This window comes from Prosopis cineraria, unplaced genomic scaffold (genome assembly GCF_029017545.1).
Source record: "Prosopis cineraria cultivar Desert tree isolate PC_DT_omini unplaced genomic scaffold, ASM2901754v1 PC2, whole genome shotgun sequence".
In the NCBI taxonomy this organism is placed as follows: Eukaryota; Viridiplantae; Streptophyta; class Magnoliopsida; order Fabales; family Fabaceae; genus Prosopis; species Prosopis cineraria.
Window position 1 is genome coordinate 7,252,020 of NW_026555333.1, and position 6,381 is coordinate 7,258,400.

The window sequence follows — 6,381 nt, forward strand, 5'->3', positions numbered from 1 at the left end:
GGTGATCCTGCTTAATTAAATAAGTTGTTATTTGAGGACCAATCTATGATATAGAATATTGATGACTACACAGTTTTTTTAATAAAAAATTATTGAAATTTTAATCTTTTAAAAAATTGTATATCTTTTTAATTATACTTTCATTAAATACATTTTATGAGCGTTTTAATTATATTTTCATAATTATACTTTTATTAAATACCTTAAATAAGGTGATCTTGCTTTTAATTAATTAAGTAGTTATTGGAGGACAAATCTATGATATAGAATATTGATGACTACACAGTTTTTAAAAAAAATTATTAAGATTTTAATATTTTAAAAATTTATATATTTTTTAATTATATTTTTATTAAATACCTTATATGAAATTTTTAATGGCAATTGAAATTTTAATAAATTATTTTTTAAAAGGAATAATAAAGGAAGGATGTAGTTGAAAAAAATTATAAGAATTTTGTAATACTTTATATTTTAGAATAAACATGTCTTCTAAAACGATGTTTTATGTTATGAACTGAAGGGATTAATTTGTATGAAATTTGAAGAATGGGACGTAAGGTAAGAAATATAGATATAAATGTGTGTCCTAAAATTAAAATTCGTATGGCTTGAAAATGCGTCCACAACCTAGGCCAACTAGCTCTCAATTTAATTTAGTCTAATTTGTGTGTAAGGCATTATCCAAAGATTTGTATTAGGGCTGCACAAAAGACAGGACGGCACTGGACTTCACCCTAACCCGAAGTCCAGTCTCTTTCATGAAAAAGACTGGGTTAGGCAACCCGTAGTCCAGTCTTGTCCAGTGATAACCCGAAGATTAACAGGACCGGACTTAGTCCATAGGACTGGGAGACTGGTCCTGTCAGTCCAGTACTCACTTAGCTTTTTTTTCTTTTTTTTATTCTATGAGAGGAAATAATCCATTCCAACATAATAATCTCAATTAAGATAGTAGAAACACTTATAATAATAATAAATCCATAATAATTTCTAACAATAAGAAAAAAATATTTCTGTTATAGTCTAAATTATTTAAATTTATAACTTTAACAAAAACAATACTCAACAAAATTCAACAACACTATATTACAATAACAATTTAGAAACAAACTTAATAAATCTTTATACAATCATCTCCTTAGCATCAATTACACTTTAAACATTTGTCAAAAATAAATTAATTATAATTATAATAAAAAAATTAATAGGACTGGACTGGACCAAGTGGTCCAGATGCCTGGTCTCTTGTCCAGTCCAACCCGAAAAAATAGTCTGGTCTTTTTAGTCTTTTTGGCCCTGAAAGACCAGTGACTATACAGACCGAACAAGACTGAGACCATCTCGGGTTGGACTGGACCAGACAGGACTGGAAGACTTTTGCACAGCCCTAATTTGTATGATAAAAATAAATACTCCCTCTGTTAAAAAATATAAGGCATTTTTAATCGAATCTCACCTAATAATAAAGTAATTGCTTACTTTCAAACTAATTCTATCTTTTCATATTTACTCCAATTAAACACCCTATGATAAATATAAAATCATTCATTAATAGGAATATTTTTAAAAAAACAATGATTACACCTTGAAAGATTAAAAATATCTTATATTTTTAAACGTTCAACTCTTAAAAAAATGACTTACATGTTTTAATGAAGGAAGTAAAAGAATTACTTATTCTCTAGTTTATGAGCTGCATAAGAGTAATACAATATACATACATACATACATACATATATATATATATATATATATATAATATTTTTTTGGCCTAACATATTTATTGAGGAGAATAATAGGTAAGGATTTTAAAAAAAGATTATTGTCAAATTAAGATTTTTTTTAAAGATTTTAGTATTGATACATAGAAGAAGAACTACTGAATTTAGAAACTCTAATTGTGAAGAGATTTTAATATGACATTAAAGTTCTTATGATATCCTTATTTGTCATTCATGTATTATGTTATATTATTAGAATGTAAAAAATATTTTTTTAAAACTATAATCATGTAATTATGTAAAGGAAATGAAAGTAATACAGGAAATGAAAATTATAATAGGGTTTTAAGCATTTTCACTTCTTGCATCTAGAGTTTAGATCCTTTAGAACTTGTAGTTAAACAAATTTAGAAGGAAAGAAATTGAGTTAAAAAGAAAACTTCATGTATGCTTCATTTTCCACCTCTAATTCTCTTCAAAAAGAGTTTTCTGTCAGTCTCTTCTTCTTAAAAAAATCTAAGTAAATCTCTTTATTTATGTTACAATGTATTATAATATGGATTTCAAATTGTGATCACAGATAATATAGACTGGACTCTAGGATTGAATTCAGGTTGGTGAGCCCCATGCGCACATTTTTGGGATCACCGTGGAAGGATAATAATGGAAATTACATGAATTTAAAGGGAAAACCTGAGAATTACTCAAGCTGGCTGGTATGCTTTAAACTATAATATGGTTGACTTTACATGTCTTGGCAGTCACACAAGAAGATCCTCATATTCCCATCCATTTAGATACCAAATCTCTGTTTTGTCTTCTACACTTCATGCATGTTCACAAGCCATAACATCCCATGTGCTCTCTCTCTCTTTTTATTGCTAATAATGCTTTTATTTAAAACAATTAAAATCATGCTAAATGAATTAATACTACATATAATAATAACATTAATGAGCCTTGTGGCTTGCACGATCATCGACTTTCTCATTGGTTTATGTCTTTTAAGTTAGTAGTTAGAAGTTTAAATAAAACAGTTTTATATATATTATCCCCCCCCAATAAAAAATGTCCTTAGTGTCTCACAAAAATATACTTTATTTCTTTATTTACTAATTACTGATGTTGTTATTTATTTTCATAATTATTTTTAAATACGTCAAAAAAGAAAATATTCTAAATTGCATGAATATGGGGTTTCACGTTAGATTTGTGTGAAGTTCAAGTAATTTATTTAATTTTAAAAGTTAAAGGTCTTACTTGATTCAAGATGTCTTTAGCCTCTCCGCTTTTGGTTAAACATCGACCTTAATAACACACACAGGCATACACAAATGAAACAATGGCCTCTCGTTGACTTTCACAAATGTGGCAAGTACTCTCCGTATCCCATGACTAATGTTCCTTTAAACTTCTTGGCTTGTCTCAAAATTTTTGCTATTTTAGAAATTGAAGGTCAACTTAACTTTATTATTTTCCTCATAGTTATGATTATTTATTTCTATCTTTTAATCACCTTTTATTCTCATTTATCGTATTTCTCTTATTATTGTTATTGTTTCTCATTCCCTCCAATGAAAGTATTATGCGGGTATACATTTACATGTATGTATGGACACACAAACATGTGTGTGTGTGTGTATTTTCATTGAATGCATATTGATATTTCACGTTAACTAAAGATCTTTGTTGTTTTAGCTATTGATGTAAAATAATATTACACAATGATTATTATAACTTTTTTTTTCCCAATTGAGTAATAATAAAAGAGAGAGAAAAATGTGTGCGCATGACCTTCAACAAGAGCCGCACCTAATAAGTTACCTTTTTATACCTTGTATTTTTTGAAACACCAACCTTAAAAAATATGAAAATTTAGTATGAAAAGGGCTTTTTGGCCCTTTTCTCATGGACTTGAATTTGAGCCCAAGTTGGGCTTCAAAAAAAAGTGTTGATTAAAAAAAAATTTAAACTTAAGCTCTGAAGAGCCAAACTTATAAAAATTGAGTTTATATAAATTAGGTTAACTTTTATGATTGATAGTTACATGCAATGGGTGGGGAGATGGTATTGTATTATTGGCCATCTCAGGATCACTGGGAGAAAAAAAAACAAATAATCGTGCATTGCATCTGTAGACTAACAATATTGATGGTTTTAAAACTAATAATAAAAAACTTAAAACAACACAAAAGATATGTAACGGAGGAAGTAATACATGCATACTAGCTCCCTCCAATTTCTATTATGCGATGCTCTTAAAAAGATCCTTTGATTTTTAATATAAAACATTTGGTGAGATATTAATTACGCTTTTCTAATATTATATATATTATTTGAACTTAGTAATAATAACTTAATTATCTTTTCTAACATACGGTGAGGCAGTAACTATGTAAGTCCTTGTCCTGTTCAATAAACAATGTTAAGCTTCTAAAATGGGGAATTTGATGGAGGAATGATAAAGTCATATTCGGTATACTGTTTTCTTCAAAACACTTTGTCAGGCTGTTCAATGTCAAATTTTCGAGGAAAAATATTGGAATTTAATTTGACAGTATTAAAAATTTGATAAGCAAGCAAAAAGAAAATAAGTGTACCTTATGGGATAAATATTTGATAATTTTGGAACCAAAAAAAGGTATGAAGCTTGCATTAGGCTGACCTCATTGGAAATTATTTAAATTGATCGCAAAAATAATTCATTACTGAAAACCTATATTATTCAGCATGCTAAATTGCTAATAGGTAAAATACTGGGGAAAAATAAGAAGAGGGAGGAAAAGCCAGAGAGAAAGACAAGGATCCGCATTCATCTGGTCATTGTATGCTCACCACCTATAAAATAATTTAGACCTTTTATTTTTCTCCCAAATGATCTCTATCGATAATTTTAAATTAATTTTAAATATTATATTTATTAAAATAAAAATATATAAAAATTTTAATATTAAATTTAAAATATTTAGAGTACATTTATATAGTTAATTTATAAAAATTATAAAAAAATTAATATTAAACTTAATGTTGCTAATTAAATTTGTACCATTTAGAGTACATCTGGATAGTCATTCATTAAAAAAAATATTATTAAATTAGGTCTTTTAAATTGAATCTATACTAGCCAGATTAATGATAAATGATAAGCATATTTATTAAAGATTTATATATTTTTTTAAATTTTTTATTTAAATAAATATAAAATAAAAATAAAAAAGCTTAAATTTGGGATATTCAGATCTCATCAAGAATGATAACTATTATGGTATTCATCATCTAATAAGCATTAAAAAAACAGTCCAAAATTAATATTAATTTTTTATAATTTTTATATACTTGAAAAACAATTTAAAATTAAGGGCGGAGATTATTTTTTAAAAAATGAAGGGTCTAGATCATGGTAATGGGCACGCAGGCACCCAATGCGGATTGAGAAAGCCAGATGCTACGAAAGTACAGATACAATCGTCAAAGAAATAAAATGATGTTGACAAAAAAAAAAAAAAAAAGGGAAGATGATGCTGCACTGTAGCTTGACCCGGAAACCCGACACTTGAGTTGCGTGGATCCTGAATCAGAGAGCTCCCGTGTGGCCTGGAGCACCCAAATCCCCATGCATCCGGGGCACAGGATCTGTCGGTGTCGGCCCCTCCATCCCGCTATTTACTATTTAGCCCTTTTATTGGAGACCTTGTTTCATTGTATTATTGTTATTGGCAACCAACGGAGACATGCATCCTGCCCATGTGCTGGATTGCTTCTTGTTTCACATGAGACCAAGCGCACGCCTTGTGGAGGAGCTAGAGTGGAATTACAACATGTTAGTACTTCAAATTTGCAAGTTGGTACTAGCTTTGTCTCGGAAGCACACGATATTCGTCTCGGCGATCAAGATTAAATAAATGAATGTATGTGCGCTCCTTATTATATTTATAACTCATTTTCAACGTATTTTATTTTAATTAAAAAATTTAAAATTTATTAAATTAATTTTAAAAATTAATAAATTCTTGATTTTATCTTTATTAAATTTATATACTTTAATAATATATTTTTCTTATCCAACATTTAGTAAAGGATTAAAAAAATTTGTGATAAAAATGTAACAAGGCAACTTATAAATATGACTATATAGAATATTCTCTCTCAGTCTTATAAATAAAACTGAAGAAAGTATTTGTTAATCTCCACGATGGTTTCTGATTAAGGTGAGATATATTCCGTCCAATACACAATACAAGGCAATAGTTACTATTTTATGATTATTTTTAAGAAAGGCTGGCTAAACTCTTAATATTTTAAAAAAATATACATCTTTTTAATTATATCCTTATTTAATACTGTATATAAATACTTTAATAATAACAATTGAAATTATAGATAACTATTTAAAAAATGATAAATAAAGTAAGGTATAATTAAAAAATGTAAAATCTATTTAATATTCAATGTATTATATCTTGAACTAAACATTATTTTTAAAAACTGTAGAAAGGAAAGCAGACAAAGGACGTTGTACTGTGGAATTGGGGAAGAGCTTAAACGACAAAAACTTGCACATCAGCGACGAAGCGTGACATGTTTAAGGAAGTCATGCAATTGTTTTTGTTAGCAGTTGTAGTCTTCCAAAAAGTTTTGATGCGTCCACGCCTTCTAC